Consider the following 24,947-nt stretch of genomic DNA (forward strand, 5'->3'; position numbering starts at 1 on the left):
GTACTGTTCAGACCGATTGTCCTACTGTGTTTACCTTGTAGAAACATATTTTGGCTCAACATCATCACACTCATGTTTTTATGGTGTCTGTATTGAGTGAAAATCCGGACCACTTCTGGATGATTAGCTGCTTGAAAAATAACATCATCCAGTACAATGAGATGACTCTGGTGTGAGGGAAACAAGCTCTCATCTTCAAAAGAATCAGGGAGACCTTCAATGAATTTAATGCTTTTATTTTTCTCTTGAAGCTCAGAATACAGAGGCTAAAAGGATGTATAAACCCACACAACATTGTCAACAAGCTTATCCCATACGGTAAAAAAATATATTTTAAAATACATTTTGAAATATATTTCAAAATATACAAAAAATGGCCAAAAAATATATGTGCTAAAATATATTTCAAAATATATTTATAATATATTTTGAAATGTGTTTTAACACATATATTTTTTGGCTGTTTTTTTTATATTTCGAAATATATTTATAATATATTTTGAAATGTGTTTTAACACATATATTTTTTGGCTGTTTTTTTTATATTTTGAAATATATTTATAAAATATATTTCAAAATACAATTTAAACTTATTTAAAATCATTCAAAAATATATAAATTTAACCCTTCATATATTTCTAAGAAAACACATTCACATGTAACAGCTGAAAGAAATCTTTATTTGATGTTTAAAACATACATATAGCATATCAATCAAGCAAGGAATATTCATTTTATAATTTTATTCTCATTACATACTTAAACATTCTAAAAGAAACACACACACACATATATACACACACATATACATATATGTGTGTGTATATATATGTGTGTGTGTGTATGTGTATATGTGTGTGTGATTGTATGAACATAAGTCAACATACTTAAAATGTAATTTCTTTTCCTTTTCCAGCAGTCTCAGTTCCCCCAGCTTTCACTGCAATCCTCAAAGCCCTTCTGCACAAATTGGGAAACCTCTTCCTTACCGCCACTGTAACAAACAAAAGTCACAGTTCTATTACTTTTATCAGAATTAAAATAAAAATATGATTTATGTTAGCTGGCTTAATTTAGCAAACAGATATTTCTGTTTATATAGATACAGATATTAATACAGATATATTTTATGCATAATTTTACCTCTTTTTTTTTCCTAGATGGAAAGTCTATCCAGTTCACATTACAGTAATGCTAACACCCCTTTTGGTCGTCTCTCCTTACCCTCCAGCATTCATAAATCTGTTGACCTTCTTTGTCTGAGACCAACCACTACAATGCATCATCACCTATTTGTATTGGTAACTTACTTTACAACCTATTTTAATGGTTGCAAAGTAAGTTACTTGTGCTGTATGCAATTTTAGATACACAGAAAGTCTTCACTTACTATATATGGCTGTCATAGTGTCCTTATGAAGGGCAGTTCTTCGCTCTGCCCGATGTCTGTTTTGCTCTGTCGTCCTATAAAAAGCATGAACATTTGAGTGTTTGACTAGTTTTAGATTTCCAAAAATCTGATATTTGTACAACTAAACATTTGAACTACAATGATATGCTATTGAGAGATACTTTTATGGGTACTTTTTGGTAAAGAAACTGGTGACAGAGTTGTAGGCTTTTTAGAATACTATTAGCTAACCATTTGAACTGACTTTCAAAGCTGTTTACCTTTTAAATTGCTGTGGATCAAAACCTCCAGTGGGAAGGCGGCCATTAGAAGAACACGCACCATTGAACCTGAAAATAACAAAAAAAAAAAAAAAAAAACAGAACAATATATAAGAGTCAGGTAATAAATCTCTTCTGAAGCAATATAGTTCATTTTGGGTAAAAAACAAAACATTCCTCTAAAATATATATACTGACATCAGCAATCAACATCATGATTGTAATTATTTCCTTTTTAGTACATCTACTGCTGTATGCATGTGTCAAGCACTACGACTGTATCTATGCATATAAATTCACCATATATATCCTGCAAAAATGTTTTGTTATAGTCAAAAAAGGCAAACAAACAAAGGCATTCAATCAGAGGTGAGAAATTAATTGGGAATATCAATTATAGGTGAACTATTCTTTACCTACTAGCAATCAAGCTTCTTTAACCAAGAAGCTTGAAATATTTGAATGTAAAATAAAATAAATAATAATAAAAATAACATGATGTAATAAAAATGCACAACTTACATTAAGGAAATCTGCATTTGTATCCACAGGCTAAAAGTAAAACAGTAAATGTGTTAGTAATAGTACAGGTATTTGTTAAAAAAAAAAAAAAAGAGGCAGTTACTGTGACTCTTCTAGTGGGATGCTAAATGCAGAGATTTATATTTACAGTATAATACTGCATGTACAGGTAGCTGTGCTGTGAACTGTAACTGAATATTAGAGAATCTCAGAGAAATTAAATTTATTTATGTTTTGAATTTATCAATCATAAAATCGTCTGTTTTGAAGGCCTGTTACGATAACAACTTTTTGTTGGTCGGCATATTGACCAATAAACAATTGCGACAAGTTATGTCATTGTCATTTTAAGACCATTTTATGTCTTTGAATGTATAATCATAATATAACACCATAATAATGCAAGATCTACACACTTTCAATTGACAAACCAACAAAATATAAAATAAAATAAAATAAATATTTAGATCATGGAAATTAGGTATCAAAATATTAGATACCATAAAAACTTGAATAAATAGTAAATTTTCTAACAAATAGAAAACAATGTTATTTAATGTTATTGTGTTGTTATTATTATATTTTATTTTTGTAAATATAATGGCAGATAAATTGCATCATCAACAATTATTGAGGTCATGTACATGTATTGTGTGTTAAGTCGATATATCGATTATTGTGACAGGCCTACTGTTTTGGTATCATAACAAGCTTGTCAAACATGCATGACCACTAAGCAATGTCTAAGCAGTAGTATTGGTCTGAATGACAACAAACATAACTAGTGTTTTGGAAAATCTGTTAGAAAACAGTTATTTCAATAATTATGATTAGCATGTGACACAGACACTGTATAAAAAACTACAACAACAAATACTTACTTTAGGAGGATGGGGGAGGGCAGCATGAGGTTGAGACTTTGACATCTGTAAGAAACAAATTCATGTATTACAAACAAGTCACTTAAAAATACATTAATGTGGCAGACTGTTCCCTGTTCAGATGCAGTGTACAGTCAGGGCTGTCACAACAATGGGGTGGGGCCAAGTGGCTGGAACCCTAGGTACAATGTGCAGGTATATATAATTACATATAATATATGTGAATAAAACAAGAATCTGTTTAGGTTAGTCACTGTGCTGACTGATGCTTGCTAGGTTTATATGATTGCAAACTGCACAAAAACAACAACAGGAACAACATTAATGATAATGACAAACAAAATTACTTACATTTATGTAAATCTCACATCAGGAAGATCTGCATTCGATTTCATGGGCTGAAATAAATAGGCAGAAACATTACTGCTAAAAAAACAAAAAACAAAAACTCTAAAAAGCCTAAAAATGACTTAAAAAGCAAGGAAATGTGGAACATTGTAATTAGCGAACATTAATAAAGCATAACTGTGCTTTGTTTCTAAACTTGGTAAGTAAGTGCTCTGTAGCCAGAAGGAGAGGTGGGATTTCTGTGAAAGCCAAATTAAATGTGAATAGGTTTTGATAGTTATTGTATATAACAAGTGTAAAACAGTTTTATTTGTATTTTTTTCCCTTTCTGAGAAGGCAGAATAATAAGAAAAGGCAAAAGTACGTCACAATATAATCAATTAAGTTACATATTTTGATTACCAAATTATGGAAGCGTGGAGCTGCCACCCAGGCAAAAGCAAAATAGAGCTATATCACGTTATAACATGAAATGTTTATTGTTCTAACATTATGCTTTTCATGTTTGTATAATATAATATCACGTTATTACAATATACATAATTATCACGTTCGCACAATATTGTACGGACGTGATAATGATGTACATTGTTCGTACAATGTTGTTCAAACATGAAAATATTGTATAAACATGATAGTATATTGTTAGAACGATAAATTTTTCACGTTATAACGTGATATACTTATATTTCTCTTTTGCCTGGGTGGCAGCTCTACGCTTCCGTGCCAAATAAGCGAGAATAAAGTAATATTATATGAGAAAAGGCACCTGCTAGCTTGATGATGGAGGCTTCATAGACCGGCCACCCGTCTTTTGGCTTCTTGTCGCCACTCCACCAAATAAAGGTCCGTTTCCTCCATGCCGGCTAATTATTCATCCTCATTAAAATCTCGTATATGTTCAGTTGGCAGAATTGAGAATTTTACATCTTCCAACCACTTAATTAACGCGAACATAATCGGCTTGTTTCTTCCCGTCTCCTGTATCCGGCCGTTCCTCTCACTGTCGGAATTCGCGCCTCAGAGACGTCGTTATTTTTCAAAAAAAAAACAAAGAAAGAAAGAAAGAAAGAAAGAAACAGCAACAACTAATAAAGAGAATTTTTGCACGTTCATTGCACATTTGTGGGAATGTTTAAATATTTAATTTTTATTAATTACTTTTCATTATATCTTTATTTTTTAAACCACCATGGCAATGCGCATGCGCATACTCTCCTGCACGCAAAGGGCTTTGGAGTTGACGTAATGTCGCAATGCATTGTGGGAGCGCAGCACCATCTTGGCAGGCCACGAATCAAAACAAGATTGCTACGAACCATTCTGAAACGTAGCTCAAAAGAAAATGACGGTATAGAGACAGATTGTGTCCAGATGCAAAGAGACGGTACTTGATTGTTGAAATGTGGACCCGTATGAAATACTGCCGTGGAGTAGAAACCCTGAAGACCAAACCGCTATTGACTTAGCATGATCTACTCTGGTACCTTGTCTGTGGAGTCAGCGCATACACAGCGCACCAGTTTCGCAGTTATAAATCTCTGGAGGCGCACATCCAATCCACCAAGGACTGGGTACAAGATTTGGCTATTTTTAAGCCTCCACGTTGTGAGTACGCCGTCATTCAAGCAAAGGTAAGTCAGCTCGAGTACTGCGAGTAAAATGTGTTTGATTCCCCCTGAACATTCAGATTAGTGCAAGCATAAATTCATTCATGAGTGGGAAATTACAATGAGAACATGTGGAGGCTCTGTTAGAGGGATAACATAGTGAGTTCAGTGCATTGATGTGACATTGTCCTGAAGGATTTAGTTATTCTTTATGGTTAAAGAAATTGCCCTAATTAATTCATATTTATTATAAATAATCCTAATTACACATCTTGCTTCCTTGTTTGTGTCCTGTGTCACTAAAAATACATTCTGTTTTAGTTTTATACATTGATTAATGACCTGCAGAATCTCCTTATCATATTAGGTGTCCATAATTGTCACTTAAAGTCGAACATTATGTTTTCTCCCTCTTGAAAGTGATTACATCCTTGCATTACATACTTTAGGTTCATTTTTTGCTGATAGGTTTCTAAAAAGAAACAGGCAGATTTAGAATATAACATGCAGCGTTCTATACATGGATACATAAAAACACTTTATTTATTATATTTATGATAAATGGATTTGAAAGTAGATAAAACACATTTGTGTCAGCCTTGGCTTATTAAAGCTCTTGTCTTTAAATGAACTTTGTCTGTGTGTGTTTCAGGTACTGCACTCTTAAAGACTGAATTGCAGCATTGCAGCCACAGGTCATTGTGAGCATCACAGGGAAGGTTGAAGCCACCCACTGCACCTTTATGGCCGGAGTCGTGGAGACCTGCAGCCATGTCGCTGCTCTTCTGTTTAATGTAGAAGCAACAGTGCGGCTCTGTGGCACGAGGACTTTTACAGATGAACCTGCATACTGGGTTTTGCCTGGTAATATGACCAAGATACAGCCAGAGGTTGGCCATAAGATAGACTTCTCCTCTTCAGCTGCCCAAAAAAAGGTTCTTGATCAAAACATAAACAGACCATTCGTAGTGACAGGTAAAAGAAGCCGTCCTCAAAAAAGAAAAGTTCATCCTGCTACTGTGGAGGAGTTGGATCAACTGATGGGACAATATCTTTCCAAGCTTAGTTCTGTTCTGAATAACCCATAATGTTTAATTTAGGGGGCCATGTAAATACTTTGCATTTACTGAATATGTACTTACTAAGTAACACTGTTCAAAAGTTGAATAAAGAAACAAAGACATGTTTGCCTATTTTTAATTAAAAGCACTTTGTAGAACATCACATCAGTTACAATGTAGAATCAATGTTATGTATAGTTTACAAATGACAAAATGTTCACATAAAATCATGACAGCATTTAAATAATATCACCCACTACTAGCATTCTGTAATTTACTGTCTCTTTTGAAAACTTATCACTACATAAAAAGCACAAGACTTAAGAGTATTTAACAAGAGCATTTTTTCCTGGTTTTACTACCACACTGGGGCACATGTTCACCAAAACGCAGCAAACCTTTGCCATCTTATCCAGGAGGGTCACCTTTTTACCCACACATGGAAGAAGTAATCTGATTGGCATGGTGGTATGTAGCATGTAGTTTGAAGCAGGGATTTCGTAGTGCCCCATGTGTAGTGTTGGAACCCAGTCAGGATTTGTTTCATTCATTTCATAGGCTGGTTTGCTGCAATAATGCCAAATAATTAGCAACTCTATAAATAGAAGGTAGTTCTGCATGTTTGTTCTAAGTTTGTGCTATGATCTCAGAGCGCATTGAAAATAAAACTAACAGGCTATAAAGAATAATATGAACGTATTTAGAACTTACCTGAATGAAAATACTGAAGCACACCAACAGATATCTGGGGATGGTAGAGAACTGAATATCAGCTCGTCTCACAGCTGCAATCCAGGCTAGACGCCTTCTTTTGGTAACATCCAACACATAAGCTCCCTCATGATTCTTCCAGGTGAGGAAACAATGAAAAGAGAGCCTGTTTTCAAGCTTATTCCTTTGCCGGTAGTGCAATCTAACATTACAACCGGCCACACAGCAAGCATTTGTTTGGCCTGCTAATATGGCGCCTCGACCAAAAATCTTGGCTACGCCCCATCCCGTAAGATCACGCTCCAGAGTCCTATTAACGTACGGATCTAGAAAGAAGACGCTGCATTTTTAACTCTGAGGGAGATGGAGAATGAGCCTATTTCCAAAAAAAAGTGGTGTGTTCCTTTAAGTACTATATTGTATATATTGTCAAAAACTAAAGTGTACATAGCAGTTGTTGTATCTTGTTTACTGTATCACTGACAGATAATTTCAAAGTCAATGAACGCTACATTATAGTGAGATATTGTGTAATGTGAAATACTGCAAGCAAATGAATAAACAACCTAATTCGTGATAGACCTTTGACTCTGTTTTGTTTGAATCCAACTGTTTTTTGCAGATGTGCATAAAACATGTTACTTTTAGTATTATTATCATTATTGCACTAAATACATTTTAAATAAAGGATACTTTGATATGCATTCTACTGTAAGGTTGGAAATGTATTTTCTTCACCCTAAAATATGTTTTGAAATGTATTTTGGTTTGAAAGAAATATATTTTCAATTTCAAAAATATATTTTTTTGGAGCATCACAAATACAAAATATATTTACCATATATTTGAAATATATTTTGGCCAGGAAAAATGTATTTTTTTACCGTATGGGATTCAAAACATGTACACAGTTTTCCAATACAGATTTCACAAAAAAGTTTTTCCCAAGCCACTAGGCCCGACAACCATACAGGAAAATGGGACATGAAGTCTGGGATCAAACTCGATTAAAGCAGGCTGAAACATTTTTTTTTAAACAAACAAAAACAAAACAAAAGTAAAAAGTAAAAAATAAAAATAATCAATAACCAAAGGGTAAAGTCAGACCTCCTGGCAGCAATCTACGCTTGTCATAAACAACACGGAATTTTTGGGGGAATGATGAATTTTGCAGTGAAAAGCCTGCTTTATTACGCACGATACTGTGCTGAGGGGCCTCAAGTGTAGACCCTCCTTCACAGTTATCAATGTAATTGTCAACAAGGTTCTTTACAGATTCAAAATTGACCCTTTCGCAGACATCATGTGTTTGTGTGATCCCTTTTGCTTTCAAAACAACTTTACCTTTTTTGGTCATGTAGCCATAACTTTTAGGTCCAGCTGCAACAAACTGTAATGAAATCATCCTGATCTAACTCGTTTGTTAGATCGCCTAAATATCTACCTAATTGTAGTTCAGATTGATTTTGTTTGGTGAGATAAACAACACTGTCAGTATCATAGTAAATAGCTCTTTCCTGCAACTGATCCAAGTAACTGTAGAGTTTCATACACCCATATGAAGTAGTGAAGGCTGCAGTGAAGATGTTATCTGTGGAGTTTGGGAGTGGGGTGCAGAGATCACCATAACACCATTGAATAAGAGCTACATCATCACTGACAAAAGAGAAATAGGTCACTTTGTATTTTGGAGAAAACATGAGGTTAAAGAATTCCTCGGGGTCACTCACGAGTTTGCTCTGTGTGAGATTATTTCTCTGGCCAAATTTTCCCCAAAAGAAGTTTAAACACAGTTTGGCCATTTGTCTTTTAGCAGGGTTTAGTTTTATGGTTTCAGGGTCTAAAGTGATGCCTTGTTTAGCCTGGTAGTCTTTGATGTAAAGCTGTTTAGCCTCCTCACTTACAACATCTGATGGGTAGCCTGAAGCTTCTTGTTTTTTGCGCAGGAAATGATGTACATGGTCTGTGAATATTGTGTTACTCTGTTTCTCAAAGTGCCATACCTTGATGATTCGACTTATTTGATAGCCCTTTTCTAATGCCAGGTTAAATTGCGGAGTGGTCCACACACCTGTGAGAGCTCTCTCCTCGTTGCTATGGTTACACGCCCCCTCTTGGTTGTTCATTTCAGCACAAGTGCGACAGAAAGTAAAGAGAAGCTTGCCTGACTTTGTTTTATAGGGTAAAATGGGAAAATAGAGTGCTCTGGGTGGGTATACAACCGCTTTGATAAACCCAAAGTAGTTTTTAGGGTCTTGAAAATTTCGAAAAATTATTTGAGGATGACCTAAGGGGTAACGACAGGTGCTATTTACAAACGGATACAACGAGGTAACATCCACGTAGCTAATTTTCTCACCAGGCGCTACACTACAACGCAGCTGCGCGGGGCTTGTACGGCCGCCAAAGAGGGCATGACGAGGGTTCAAAGGCTCTGGTGGATCATAACATCTGAGAAAGCTGATTACACTCTCATCAGTGCGTTTTAACTCGGTCCACTCATGCTCCCAGATTATAACAAGACACACATTATGCTCAGCTCTCAATCTAGCGAGCCTGTCTTGAGTGGCCATGTTAATGTCTGAAAAAGAAGCATCTAACAGAGGGTTAACATCGGCCTGATTTGAAAAACACGTAACACAACCATGGAAGTAGCAGCCCAAAAATTCCCACACGTATTTTTTACCGCTAATCTCGGCATAGCCATCTACATAATAACTACCGAGCTGTTTTTCCCCTTGATTGAGTGCATGTCTGATAAAAACACCTTGTGTGTAAGACAGATATTCAAGCCATTGAATTGAGGATGAGGAAAATTATTTGACCTGATTACGGTAATTTGCAGGGCACGGTATTGCTAAAGAATTGGCTGGCATGAAGTTTGTTAAATAAGTTTTTAGGCACGCGCTAGCAAGGGTGTTGCGGCTGAAAGGATCTACTCCTGTCTCTTCAATAAATCCGTTTCTGAACAATGTGCAACCCCGAAGAATTTCAACATCGTTTTCACAATATAAAAGGGCCTCTTTCATGAAATTGAAGGTGCCAGAGCTGACTGAATCATACCATTTGTAAAATTCTTTCCTGCCCTGTGTTGTCATACGCTCGAGACTATAGGCCGAGGGGGGAGGATAAGGGCCTACATAAGTGATGTTTTGTTTCGAGCTGAAACAATGGGGGAAATAGCCCTTAATGCTGTCTGAAAAACCCATTGCTTTCAGTATAGCTGACAGTGGCATAGGGAGGAAGCACGAGGAGTCGGTGTAGCGCTGGTTAACACTAGGTTTACTAAACCTGCGCAAATTTGCGTAACTTCCCTAAACCCAACACCCCCTAGAATTACTGGGTTTTTTATTTTCTGGTGCAAGTCCCGAGGTGTTAAGCACCCCTGCTGAGATTTTCACAGGTCGTCAGCTCGTTTCTCCTCCAGCTTTTGTTGTGCAAACTACCCATTATCCTTGAGGCCTGGCACATTTGCATTTGCTCACTCAGAGTTGCTCAGATCCAAGTCAGGCCAAACCTCTGTGTTACAACTTTCAGAAATGCCTGCCGTACCTATACAAAATATCCCACACATCGACTGACCTGGAAATTTTAAAAAAAGACACACATTCACACCTTCCTTGACTCTCAGCACAGATCTTCCATTGTTCCATTGTGACCGTGTATGTGAGGAAGTGGCATTGCTTGACTACAGCACAGTGCTGTGCATAAAAGCAGACCGACCCAGGCGGGAGAATCATTTCTTGTTCGCATTTCTGAGAACGCACATCAGGATGACCTCCGTATCGCTGCCACGCAGGAAGAACCTCTCCGCGCAACAGGCTTTGGCCTTGCTTCAGGAAATGGACGAAGCAGATTCTGATGGAGGAGAGGTTTCATTTGTCCAGCAGGCCACTGATACCTCCTCAGAAGAATCTGAAAAGGAGACGGAACAAGAACCGAACATGCCTCCACGGAAGAGGCCCCGTGGTACTGGGGAGCCCTGTCTGAGCCAGACGGTAAAAGACGGCACTGTGTGGGTTGAGGAGGACATTGGAATGCCCAGTGCAGTAGCAAATCGTTCGTGCTTCACTTCACTGTCCATTCACACAGTATATTGCAACCAAGCCAGACAAATTTGGGTTCAAGTTCTGGATGGCCACGGATTTGGACACCAAATATGTCTGCGGTGCATCTCCTTACTTGGGAAAGGACCCCAGTCATCAGAAGGGAGAGAGGCTGGCAGAGAACGTGGTCATGAAACTGATGGAGCCGTGTTTGGATGATGGGAGAAACGTCACAACGGACAATTTCTTTACTTCACTGTTACTGTCGCACAGACTGCTGCAGTGCAAAACAACGTTACTGGGCACGGTGAATAAAGTCCGGCGTGAACTTCCTCAACTTGCAAAAGATACTGCAAAGCGAGAGGTGCTTAGAAGTGGCAGTGTCTCCTTGACAATTTATGCACCTAAAAAAAAAAAACAAGACTGTGTGTGTTCTAAGTTCCATGCACCAAGACGTGACGATCGGTAACAGCAGAAAGAGGAAACCCAACACGATAACAGACTATAACCACATGAAGGTATGTGAATGTGTGTACAATTTTACACCAGTGCTACAATGTTTTCTGATGTGTGCTATACAGGCCTATAGAAAAAAACAAATACTCATGACTCTCTCTCTCTGCTTTTACAGTGTGGTGTAGACGTGTTGGACCAAATGGCACGGATATATTCCGTAAGAGCAGCAACACGCAGGTGGTTTTCTACAATATGCTGGACCTGGCGGTGGTGAATGCCTACATTTTGTACAAGGCATGTCCAGGGTGGACAGGCAAAAGAAGATTGTTTCTGAGTCTTCTAGCTCAGCAACTTCGTTGCCGATTCATGCAGCACAAGGAAATAGGCTGCTGTGCCAGGGACTGTAAAGACAACGCAGTGCCAGGTGCAAGAGAGCTGCAACAGGAATCGCAGCAGGTTTACCTGTGCAACATGTCAGAAATTCACCTGTGCCAAATGCAGGGATGATGGACACTGGGTCTGCAAACGCTGTAAAGTTTGAAACACTTTGAAATAAAACAGACTTGTGTACCCATATATTGTGGATGTGTGTCTTTTGTATGTAGGTTGTAACACAGAGGTTTGGCCTGCCTTGGATCTGAGTAAACAAATGCCAATGTTGCACAAACGCACACACACACACACACACACACACACACACACAGCAAATCTGCATTTATTTGTCCCACAAGTGGAAAATCTGCATTGTCATTGCAAAAACGTGGACAGTGTGCTACTACGCAAGTAACCCTGGCGGAAGGGGCTACATGAATAGGATGAGGGACCTATGGATTCTTCGATACCCAACATCCACAATGACAGCGAAACAACTAGTAGCTCAGTTTTCCAACATTCGAAAGAGGGGACTGCTCTCACAGCTAGAGATTGACGAGGTACAACATAAATGCTACGGCAAGGAGTCAGGACGCCAGGTCAGGGGGGAGATATCATCACCCCCACCCGAGATTGGGTACATAGCCCCAAGTGCGATAGGAGAGGGATCGTTGAGTGCGAGAGGAACTGACCTGAAAGACAGGATCATGGCCAAGCTTGAAACCTGGATCCCCCGTAGCCGGTTACCAAGATTACGTGAAGTACCCTCAGAAGGTCTGCTAGATGATGTTAATGCAGCACTACGGACGATACCTACAACCACGATTACCGACACTAACAAGCTGATCTACAATACGGCAGCAGTGATCAGTGAGATGCTTGGCTACAAGTTGAACAGCCACAAGGGGCAGTACCCTCCATGGAGAAGGAGGCTAGAGGGCAAGATCAAAGTAGCATGGAGGGAGGTTAGCCAAATAACGGAGTTGCAGAAAGGTGCGACAAAGAAGGTGCATAAGAAATACAGCAAGCTGTCCATACCTAAGGCCTTGGAAACTGCCAAGCAAAGACTCACAGCCTTGGCCAGCCACTTGAGGAGGTACACTAGAGAGATAGAAGGCAGGAGAATAAACCAGCTGTTCACCACAGAACCAGCAAAAGTGGCAAGGGAACAATAAGACAACAGCACCACCAAGGCTGGAGATGGAGCAATACTGGAAGAGCATATGGGAGAAGGACGCAACCCATAACAGCAATGCTCAGTCGCTAGTGGATCTGAGGGCAGACCATAGCGACCTCCCTGAAGAGGGTCCAGTAACCATCACAATGGCAGATATCCAAGAAAGGGTCTCCAGTATGAAGAGTTGGACAGCACCAGGGCCCGACATGGTTCACGCCTACTGGCTGAGGAAGCTGACTGCACTCCACGAGCGTCTGGCAGCACAAATGAACCAGCTGCTAGTTAACGAGAGACACCCGGAATGGCTAACCGAAGGTCGGACGGTCCTGATCCCCAAGGACCCCAAGAAGGGACCGGTCCCATCCAACTACCGACCAATAACCTGCCTCAGCACTACATGGAAGCTCCTGTCAGGCATCATATCGGCTAAGATGAACAGGCACATGGGTCAATACATGAGCGGGACACAGAAAGGGATTGGCAAGAATACCAGAGGCGCAAAACACCACCTACTGGTAGACAGAACAGTCAGCCGAGACTGCAAGACCAGACTGACCAACCTGTGCACTGCCTGGATTGATTACAAGAAGGCCTATGACTCAATGCCCCACAGCTGGATACTGGAATGCCTAGAATTGTACAAGATCAACAGGACCCTAAGAGCCTTCATCAGGAACTCAATGGGGACGTGGCGTACAACACTAGAGGCCAACTCCAAGCCCATAGCACAAGTCACCATCAAGTGCGAGATCTACCAAGGAGATGCTCTGTCCCCACTGCTGTTCTGCATAGGCCTGAACCCCCTGAGTGAGATCATTAACAAGACTGGCTACGGATACCGACTACGAAACGGAGCGGTTGTCAGCCACCTCCTGCACATGGATGACATCAAGCTGTATGCCAAGAGTGAACGAGACATCGATTCACTGATCCACACTACCAGGCTATATAGCAATGACATTGGAATGTCATTCGGACTGGAGAAGTGTAGTCAGATGGTAACAAAGAGAGGGAAGGTAGTCAGAACTGAGGGGATTGAACTACCAGAAGGCAACATTGCAGACATAGAGGACAGTTACAAGTACCTGGGGATCCCGCAGGCGAATGGGAACCATGAAGAGGCCGCTAGAAAAGCTGCAACCACCAAGTACCTGCAGAGGGTCAGGCAAGTCCTGAGGAGTTAGCTGAACGGTAAGAACAAGATCCGGGCTATCAACACCTATGCCCTGCCCGTGATCAGGTACCCTGTAATAGGCTGGCCAAAGGAGGAGATAGAAGCCACTGACATAAAGACAAGAAAGCTCCTTACCATGCATGGAGGGTTTCACCACAAGTCCAGCACCCTGACGCTGTACGCTAAGCAGAAGGAAGGGGGCCGGGGACTGGTGAGTGTCAGCACCACAGTCCAGGATGAGACAACAAACATCCAAGAATACATTGGGAAGATGGCCCCCAACTGACAGCGTGCTCAGTGAATACCTCAGGCAGCAGAAACCCAAGAAAGAGGAGGGAGACGAGGAACCATCATGGAAGGACAGGCCCCTGCACGGTATGTACCACCGGCAGATAGAGGAGGTGGCTGATATCCAGAAATCCTACCAGTGGCTGGACAAAGCTGGACTGAAAGACAGCACAGAGGCACTAATCATGGCAGCACAAGAACAAGCTCTGAGTACAAGATCCATAGAGGCTGGGGTCTATCACACCAGGCAAGACCCCAGGTGCAGGCTGTGTAAAGATGCCCCAGAGACAATCCAGCACATAACAGCAGGGTGCAAGATGCTAGCAGGCAAGGCATACATGGAACGCCATAACCAAGTGGCCGGCATAGTGTACAGGAACATCTGTGCCGAGTATAACCTGGAAGTCCCGAGGTCAAAATGGGAGATGCCCCCAAGGGTGATGGAGAATGACCGAGCTAAGATCCTGTGGGGCTTCCAGATACAGACGGACAAAATGGTGGTGGCTAACCAACCGGACATAGTGGTGGTAGACAAACAGAAGAAGACGGCCGTAGTGATCAATGTAGCGGTTCCGAATGACAGCAATATCAGGAAGAAGGAACACGAGAAGCTGGAGAAATACCAAGGGCTCAGAGAAGAGCTCGAGAGGATGTGGAGGGTGAAGGTAACGGTGGTCCCCGTGGTAATCGGAGCACTAGGTGCGGTGACTCCCAAGCTAGGCGAGTGGCTCCAGCAGATCCCGGGAACAACATCGGAGATCTCTGTCCAGAAGAGCGCAGTCCTGGGAACAGCTAAGATACTGCGCAGGACCCTCAAGCTCCCAGGCCTCTGGTAGAGGACCCGAGCTTGAAGGATAAACCGCACACAGGGGCGTGCTGGGTGTTTATATATATATGTAGATGTGTGTGTATAACTAGACTTTATGCATATTATGTAAGGTGTGGCTATATAAATATATGTACAACTCTGTTTATATATGTTTATGGACAGGCATGCAATGTAGTGACAAGGATTGACAAGAACTAATATTGCATATGAGAAATATTGCACATAGAAACTACCATGGTGTATTGTACTCTGCAGGTAAGGAAGGAAAGTAGCCTTGCAAGGAAGGAAAGACCTGAATCTCTCATGGTTGGGGGTTGGGGGAGGGTGTGTTTGCACAGCAAAAGCAGGAGAACAATGGAGCTGAAGACCTGTGAAAATCTCAGCGGGGTGCCAAGAGGTGTTAGGGTCGGGGGAATTTACCCAAATTTGCGCAGGGCTAGTAAATCTAGTAGTAGGGACTTGCACCAGGGAAAAAAAGGCTCAGTAATTCTAGTGTTAAAGTCTGGGTCTGTAAAGCTTATCACTTTCAAGCCTTGCATGATTAAGTTTGGTTTTAAACCTTGCTTAACGATAACGCTGAGAATAATGTAAGCATCAAAACCCTTAGCATTATGAGCGATAAAGATAGACCCCTTAAAGAGGGGTCGTCTGAAGTGTGCGAGAAACTTTACAGCACAATCCTCACCCTGCGAGCTCCAAGATTTACCATCTGATGTTTTGTAGACACCAGAAAAGGAGCGTGTTCGCCGTGATCGTTTACAAATGTTTCAAAATCATAGAAAATCAGCTTGTTGTTATGTTTTGTCTCGCGTTCTAAAACCTGCATGTAGCACTGATCACTAGAGGTTTCCTGGCGACAGATTGGGCATTTGCTCTTTTCACACTTGTGAAGTTTGCCGTTTGCTGCTAAACAATAAAACCGCGAACACTTGACACATTTTTTATAGAGCTGACAGTTGCTGGCGACTCTTTCATGCCTCTCAACAACCTTTTTATGGTTCTGGAAACAAAGCGGAGACCTACAGGTACGATTACAGTCTGGGCATAATACCGGAGACAGGATGTCGCCACTACATGTGGATTGCATGCAGAAAGAGCAACGACCGGGGCAGAAATGGGATAAGATATGGTTATACCCAGTCTGGCTAAATTACATAGAAAGTTTGTGCTGATAAATCCTTTTAGATTTTCAATAGCATAGTAATGATTGTCAAATAAAAATAAACACAGGGTTTTTTCGCTAGTTGCTGTACTAGTTTGAAATTTGCAAAGGCTGCGATCATACTCGTTACGGTAAAATACTATAATTTTACATCCGAGTAACCTTTCGAATGTAATTATATGATTAAAGCTGACAGGGGTTTGATCATTTAGACCAGCTTTTTGTTGAATTTCTCTAGCTAAGGCTTCTGCTTGGTGGTCATTAAAATCGGGGTGCAGAAGGTGGGCGAGACTTATGGCAAAACATAACTTATTGTCAGGGTTATGGACCACGTATAAAAAACGCGAGTACCTGTTGAGTACCAGTCTAAGCAATCTCTTTCCACTACCGGCTGGGGGTCTAACGATCTGAGCTACGAGCTCAAGCGGGCCGTCACACATTACCGACCAGTTTGACTGTACAGCTCTCAAGCATAAATTTTCAAATTCACTCAAATCGGAATTGTCCCGTAAAATGACTGAAACATTATTTTGTAGCTGTTGCCTTATCAGCTCTAACTGTACAACATCGCCTGGACGTGCATGGGAGAACACCCTGTTTGATATTTCACGGGCACTCCCCATTACGTCTTGATAATAATGTGCATAATCGATAATATCGTTTGGAGGCGGGAAATTCAAAATCTGCCTAATTTGAAGATTATTAAATTTATTTCGAACAACTATAGACAGTTGTGGTGAATTGCCGGCGCAACTCTGGTCTGGATTACCGCCTTGTTGAAAGGAATGATCGCGATCATTGTTTGCGGGGTTATGGTTAAGTGGCTCATTAGCAGACACGTTGTTTGGGGAAAAGCCGGACGATTGTTGGTTATTAGACTTATTGAAAAGGCTTAACAACTGTAGGGGTGGGCTGTGGTTGAGTGGCTCGTTAGCAGACACATTGTTTGGTGATAAGCTGAGCGAATGTTGGCTATGAGAGTCATTGAAACGATTTTAATTTAGCCTGTTTATTTGACTCAATAACTCGAGCGGTATTTGAACGTCATCCTGTATTTCTGCCAAGGCTGCTAAAGCCTGATTAAGCGCTATGAATGGATCGGATGAGGAAATGTTTTGTGTCAGACTCAGCTGAGAATGAGCCGCGTCTGACTCTGTTTGGATCTCACCATGCTCCACACCCAAACTTTGAGAGCTATTTTGCAAGACACTTTCACTAGGCGCTAATCGGGCTAGAGCTAAATTAAGCATTTCGAAAGGGTCATTATTATTATTATTGATCACATCAGGTTGCTCACCCCTTTGTGGGGGTGTATTCTGTGAATGAACAGTATTTTGATTTAACCTAGCTAACGCTATTTCTAAAGCAAGAAATGGGTCTGTAATATCACGTTCCTGGTTAACCATTTTTTATTGAGTGACAAGAATATGTAAAAACACAGTTGTTTGAAAAGCAAAAGAAAAAAAAAGAAGCTTTTTTATATGATGAGTGGAATTAATTCAGCGACGAGACATACTGCTCGAAGAGCGATAGAAGCGAGCTGATGCCGTCTGCGCCTTGTCCTTGTGCTCCTTATCCTTCTGGTCCTACCGGTCGTCCTGTTCCTCGTGAGATGCTTAAGTAGACCTAACAATTTGAGGGTAAAAACAAACAAACAGTTAGTTATGATAAATACAAAACGATAGTTTTTATAAAATGAGAAAAAAAAACTGAGAACATAGAGAGACTGACCGTGTTTGGCTCGCAAAAGCAGGCACTGTGAATTTCATCTGCCTGATGGGGGAGAAGAAGCACTGGTCAGGATGGTGCTCTGGGAGCCAGGAGCGCGAGGACCGACCGCGGAAAGCAAATCTTGCCTCTCCCGGGCGGACAGACGAATATTTTTCCCCGAGGGTCGCGGGAGAGAAGAAGCGCAGGTGGGGATGGAGCTGTGGCCGGAAGAAGCAGGACGACCTAGCACTGAGAACAGATCTTGCCATTCCCTGTCGGACAGAGGGATATTTTTCCCCGAGGATCGCTGCTATGGGGGCGTGATGGGCTGGAGCGCTGGTGAAGAAGAACTCGGGGCCCTCGGGAACAGATACTTATCCAAATCCGAGATGTCTAAAAAAGTTTGATAAATGAAAGAGGGTTAATGTTATTTTTTCTTGTACAATTAGCTGTTAAGACGGAGAACAAGAATGAAACAAACCTACCGATTTGATCGAGAGAATCAGTGGGAGAAGAGGTGAGCACGCTTATTTCAGAGTCTAAAAAAGACATAACAAGGAGTATTAAAAACAGGCAAAAAAACAGTAAAAATATAAGCATAATATGAAGAAGAGTAAGAAAATGGGGTACCTGATGAGGCCATGATTGCCGGTGCAGTATAGTGTACTAAAGTACTTTTAGCCCGAGTGTTAAAGTAGAGCTTATATATATATATATTTTTAAAGTGTATTCCATGTTGTTACAAAACCTATTTGCATGGTTTTTTGAAGATGAAAGGTTTGACAGAATGGTTAAAAGGAAAGTGCAAAATGTAGTTAGACAGGAAGATTAACACTTACCGATTGATATGCACATAAGGGGCCTTATGCGAACTCACAAGCAGTCTGAGCGGCGCCAGTTGTTGATGTGGCTGAAGTCAGGCGTCTTCTGGGAGCGCTGTGCCAGTCTTAACCTCAGCGGGAGATCATAAAAATCGGACCTGCATCCGATTGGCTAACCGGGGTGCAAGGGGAGCCGCCCCTTTGTTATGTGATTGGCAGCGGGGCGAAGTTAGACATGCTTCAGAGGCGGAGTTGGTCTCCGGCGCAAATTTCGAACGAGGTAAGCAGCATTCGGGAGCTGAGCCGGGGAGTAGGACAGACGCTTTTCTCTGTGCGCTGGCTGCAGTTCGGTGCGAGTAAGAGCGAAGGGAGAACTTAGAAGAGAAGAGGCAGAAAGTGCCAAAGCAACAGGAAGATAGCCTTTAGCTCCAGGACATTCATATGCCAGGATGCCCAGGGGCATGTCCAGTAGCTGTTGACCCACAGCCCTCTTTGACTGCACCCCACCCTGTCAGGGAGGCATCTGAGGAGACCAGCTGGCGGTGAGTCACTCCACCAATGCAGAGCCTGGTGGAGCCCATCGAAAACCCCACTGTAGCCTGGTGGGATTGCTGCAGACAGGCCCACACACAGCAGGCTACACTGCACTGGTCTGATGTGCAGGAGTGCCAATGGAACCACCTGCACAGTTGCAGCCATCAGTCCCCATTACGGTACCCCATTACGGGACCTTCAGTATCTTGCACCTCAGGGGCCAGAGATACCAATTGAGGCCCCTGAGGTCCCGAATCAGATGGAACCTGCTTGGGAACCAGAAAGCGTGGTCCCCAAATCGCAGGCCTGCTGGGAGTTACTCACTGGAGACCACCCAAGGATCCACCCCCAGAGGGGATGGCTGGAGGACGGCGGAGCCTTAGCTCAACATCCTCCACACCTCCCCTGTGTGTGGGTGCTGCATCTGCAAAAGGCCTCCAGCTGGGGCTGGAAATCTTCAGGACCCCAAGCTGGAGCCTCGGGACCAGACTGTGACACAGAAGCCCTGGGCCTCCGCACTCTGGCCTTAGTGTCTGAGCAGGCCCTGTGACATCTTGTGAGCAGCAGAGTGATTGTTTTGGGCTTGCTCCAGGATTTGGGCTGCCCCTGGGCCAAACATGGCTGCAGAGTCGACTGGCAGCCTCATCAAGCAGTCTCAGTTGTCCTAGTGAAGCGGGACTGGGACAGCCAGAAGTGGCCACAGCCTGCTCCTTCATAAGCGAGGTGGAGGTAGCCAGCAGTTCCCCTGTGCCATCTGGGTCACCAGAGCCTTTCTGCAACTGCCAGGTGTTGCATATGGAACAACAAAATGGCAACTGAGTTGGCCCCGTGCAGCCTCACCAACAGGGAGTCCATCATCCTAGCGTCCCTGCTAGGACATGTGGCCCTCCCCAGAATGGGGCCCAAGGGGAAAACAGTGGGGCAAGCGAGGGGGAACCGACCGCAGGTAATTTGCTCCAGCACCCAGCAGACCCCGGTGCAAGGCGACAGGTGCATCAAACTGTCCATGCACCAGGTTTTGGAAATCAGGCAACAGTGGCACCTGCAAGTGAGGGCCCTGCTTGATATTGTCAAACCTAGAGGTCACTGTCGCAGGGATCTCAGGGAGGGCCAGATCCAAAACCATGACGCCCTGTCCATGATTTCAGAGAAGCTAACTTGGCCCGATACTGTGCCTGGGGAGCCAGCCTGAAGCTGTCCACAGGACAGGTGGGACTTGTCAGAGGAGAGGACGGACCCAGTGCCAAGATCCTTCTTCTGATAGCCATCCTCCAGTGGCCAAAGCCCAGAAGCGGGGCCAAGGGAGTGGCTCCTGAGGGAAGGGCCTGGCACCTCAGCAGGTTACGGAATGAAACCCGCCCATGGGCCTGCACAATTAGGGTTCTTTCCATTTTACAAAAGCAGCTCACACTGATATGAACTATAAAACAGTAGCACTGTGTGTGTGTTTTTTTTTAATGTATTCTGTTATATTAATTATATTTTTCTGTCTTTGAGTTACCTGCTTTGGGGATTTGGCTGTTTCCTGTCTGGGCAAAAGACGTGGCCAAGGGCCCTATCAATGTCAATAAACACATTTAAAAGAGTGAAAAGTGATTAATAACATTAATTAACTTAATTAACATTAATTAACTAACTATCAACACAGTCCCTGAACCCACTGCAACACCCCTCCCGCATGTCAAATGGAATAGGTGTCAAATAGGCTAAAGGAAGGAGATCCTCCCAGTGGAGTTGGCTGAGCAAGAGATCTGTCGGCAGCAAAGTTTGAAAAGTCTTTTTGATATTACAATTTGAGACATACACACTTATTCAAACACACATAAAATCTATACAGTATGATAAACGTGGAATATTTTAGGGGTTGCATATCTGCCTGCTGAGAATCCACACAATTTAACATGTTAAACTTAAGTCATTAAGTGAGAACTACCTGATTCTCAGGCATTTTCAGACATCCAGTGTGATTGTTATTTTTAGATCAATATGTGGAGGTTCTTTTCTGAGCACTTACACTATTGCTTGCAAGGATATTAATAACACAAGACAAGGATATAAATAAAGAATACAATTAACCTCCTAGGACCTGGCGTCCACATATGTGGACATCACATTTTGGGTTATTTAGACCAAAATACTCTATTTTGCTCTACAAGGGCCTGATATCCACTTACGAGGACATTATACTGCTACTGTTCTATCAAAATTTTAAACGAATATCCTCATATGTGACTCTTATTTTCCTTAAAAACAAAAATAAGGTAAAAAAAAAAAAATCTGGTAATTCTTTGTTTTTACATTCATTGGGCCCCAATGTGCCCAAATATCAAAGAGAAATTAAAAATGCATGTTGTGGAAGAGTTCGGGTCTTAGGAGGTTAAAGTTGGAGAGGCTGTTGGCGTGCAGGATAAATAAATGAGGATAAATATGAGTACAAATATAGCATTTTGTGTAATACGGTCTTGCACATTGAGTCCCTGGTGTGTGGTATTGGAGCTGAAAAGTCTAATATATGTGGCAGAGTTGTTGAGTCTGACAGCCTCTGGTAAGTAGTAACTGTTTTTTGAGGTGGATAATCTGTGACTGGGTACATCAGCACCTGTGTTGACAATATTGTGCTCACCACACAAGTCAGAAAGTTCGTCAACCAGAAGCCCTGGATCAACAGTCAGGTACGACACATGCTGCTGTTACGTAAAGCAGTTTCACCCCGGATCTTTCTTATTCCTTAGGCCTCCAAAGACGACACCGGACTCAGTAGTCATTTCACAAAACCTTTATTCATCTTCAGTCATGCATGCACCTTCCAAAAGGGACGATATACAGGGCTGGTGTCCCTCTGCAAATCTCAACCTCTTTGTTTGTTACAACCAGTTTTATAAAAGCAACCCCATCGTAAAAACCCACATGGTGTGTTGTAAACTCTGTGTTTATGTATGTATGCGCGAGCACGTGAGTGCCTGTGTGTGCGCGTACCCGTGTGTCTATGCACGTGCACGTGAGTGTGTGTGTGTGTGTGTCTCTGTATATGTTACTTCCTGCTGGTCATAAAGTCATCTCCCCTCACCCAAGCTATACCAAATTCCTCTACAAAACATACGAAACATATTACAAGCACTGAGCCCCCTACTCTGCATCCACTGGGCCAATAACAACTGCGGAGAAGATCATCAGGACTGCGCTGCCCTCTCTGCAGAGCATCTACCATCGCAGAGTCCAGAGGAGAGCTGCCTCCATCCTCAAAGATCCCACACACCCCCAACACAGACTGTTCACACTTCTGCCCTCGGGGCGGAGGTTCAGAAGTGTGAAATCCAGAACATCCAGACTCAACAACTCCTTCCTCCCCACTGTCATCAGACTCTTGAACAGCTGACCTATTTTTGAACAGTAATAATAATTGTTTTTGCACATCAGGTCATCCAACATATTAAGCCAGCATATTAAGTTATAGCTCTTTTGCACACATCTCTGTTTCAAATCTCCATATTTTGTCTCCTTTTCTGTCTTCATTTATTTATTTGTACTATTTGTATTTATATGTTCTATTTCTACTGTATATTAATTGGCATCTGTGGGTGGACAGCAAAGAAAGAATTTCATTGCACAGAGAAATGTCTTTTTCTCTTGTGACATATGACAATAAACACTTTGAATCTTGAATCTTGAATATTTCAAATCAGTCTATCAGTATGTCTGGATTGTGTTTTGTATGTGTTATTGGGCTTTTCCGTTACACACTCTCAAAGTCAAAGCTGTTGTCAAAGTCCAAGACCAAGGGTCCAATTTCATTTCTAAAATATTTGCAAAGGCCCTAAAATCCCTATGCATCAAGCATAAAAAAACAGTGCATATCAAAAGGCACTGTGAGTTGTCTAGAGAATCAGGTAGGTCAGGGTGAGGGTCAGGGGTCAGGTGCACACCCCTCACTGGCCAAGATTCAGGCTAATCTATCCTTTTCAGTCTACCAAAGCTCTCCTCTTCAGCACACCTGTCCTTGCTGCTCCTGACTTCAGACGTCCTTTTAAGCTCGAGGTGCATGCCAGTGGCATGGTGTAGGTGCGGTGCAGTGCTGTTGCAGGATGATGAGCAAGGGGCTGATCAACCAAATGGTTACGTTTTAAAGACATTCAACAGTCATCAACAAAAGTACAGTACCATTGAGAAAGAAGCTCTTTCCCTGCTGCTTGTGCTGTAACACTTTAAGGTATATGTTGGTTCTAGTTCATCACTTGTTATTTTTTATACTGATCGCAACCCCCTGTGTTTGACAGGGGGTTGCGACTAGAATGCAAAACTCAAAACTAAAACTAAAGGATCAAGAGATGGTCACTCCTGGTGCAGAACTTTAATATGGAAATATGCCACAAAAACACAAAACAATTAGGTTTTGTATATAGTCTTGTAAATTGTCTTGTCCAATTCTAAGTAAGCACTGAAGCAGAATGGGTGAACTTAAATTAGGCAGTTAGGGGTAATGCTTGACTTTTGCTTGGTTTTGTTTCACACAGAGTTTAAGTAGCACTACTACCACTACTACTTTGGAATAGCTGGTTTTGTTTAATATTTTGGCCTTTCTTCACCCTGGAGTAAATGTTTTCAGTTTAGGTGTTATTGATAGCAATAAACCTTACCTTTAATGGTATATTGGCTATTGGGTCTGGCTTTCGGGACTGGGGTGGGGACACCCTTTTTAACCTTGCACATTGCACTCCTGTAACCCTAGACTGGGACATAACATAAAGTGGGGTTCGTCCACTCTTTTTTTTTCATCCATTCTTTTTTTGTTGGTCCATTCTTTTTGCTCATTGGATTTTGTAGGTTCTGTACAGCCTTTGTGTCACCCTTTTTAACTGAGTAGTCAGAATTAATCAAATCCCCAGTAATCTGTCATCTAAAGCCAAATAAAAATAAACATCTGGAATCTACTCTTGTTGGATTTAGTTAGGATCGTAAGGAGAGTGGCAGTGGTAACTCAACTTAGAGAAGAAAAATCTCCACTCAAAATGAGACACTGACAACAACCTAAAGGGAAACAGCGATCTGAGTGTATTCAAACGTTTAAATTGCCCAGAAACATAGACATGAACAAAACATTTAAATCATTTCATATCAAATATAAGTGTTATCTTGTGTCTTCACATCTATACAATTCTTATTGGCCAATAACAAGATATCAGCCACAAAAATACATTCCACTGCAAATCAAATGAACCATGAAAAGTGTCTCACATGGTGTGTTCACTAAAACCTCACATGCAAGCGCATTAACCCAGGGGGCACATGTGGGTATGCTAGTGTAACCCTCTCATGGTTATCCACTGCTGTTCAAGCCAGTGTTTTAATGTTTAATGTATGCAGTACCAATTCTATCCAACAGAGGGCAGTGATGGCGCTATAGTTGTCCTGCACTGCGTTATGCGGCAAGAAGAAGAGCTGCAGGGGAGCAGATAGCCAGCAAGCTAGAAGAAGAACGCACCGAGCGCATGGAGTACCGAAGGGAATAAGAACCTTTTTTCTAAGTGTTAAGGTTTTTATAGTTACAGACTATTAGGATTTGCTTACCACGCATCC

General features: G+C 41.8%; 3 long non-coding RNA genes across 3 annotated transcripts; all 3 read right to left on the minus strand.

Annotated features, from left to right (window-relative positions):
• Positions 1–1,581: 1,581 nt before the first annotated feature.
• LOC109201822 (uncharacterized) lies at positions 1,582–4,473 on the minus strand. The gene is made up of 5 exons (XR_002061748.2): positions 4,192–4,473; positions 3,426–3,472; positions 3,075–3,119; positions 2,194–2,223; positions 1,582–1,740 (listed from the first exon to the last, which is right to left on the minus strand). It is a non-coding gene; the product is annotated as an uncharacterized LOC109201822 (long non-coding RNA).
• A 1,813-nt stretch (positions 4,474–6,286) lies between these two features.
• LOC112845631 (uncharacterized) lies at positions 6,287–7,342 on the minus strand. The gene is made up of 2 exons (XR_003218492.1): positions 6,805–7,342; positions 6,287–6,660 (listed from the first exon to the last, which is right to left on the minus strand). It is a non-coding gene; the product is annotated as an uncharacterized LOC112845631 (long non-coding RNA).
• A 10,471-nt stretch (positions 7,343–17,813) lies between these two features.
• LOC109201823 (uncharacterized) lies at positions 17,814–18,669 on the minus strand. The gene is made up of 3 exons (XR_002061749.2): positions 18,504–18,669; positions 18,040–18,411; positions 17,814–17,934 (listed from the first exon to the last, which is right to left on the minus strand). It is a non-coding gene; the product is annotated as an uncharacterized LOC109201823 (long non-coding RNA).
• Positions 18,670–24,947: the final 6,278 nt, after the last annotated feature.

Source organism: Oreochromis niloticus, unplaced genomic scaffold, assembly GCF_001858045.2.
Source record: "Oreochromis niloticus isolate F11D_XX unplaced genomic scaffold, O_niloticus_UMD_NMBU tig00008263_pilon, whole genome shotgun sequence".
NCBI lineage: Eukaryota > Metazoa > Chordata > Actinopteri > Cichliformes > Cichlidae > Oreochromis > Oreochromis niloticus.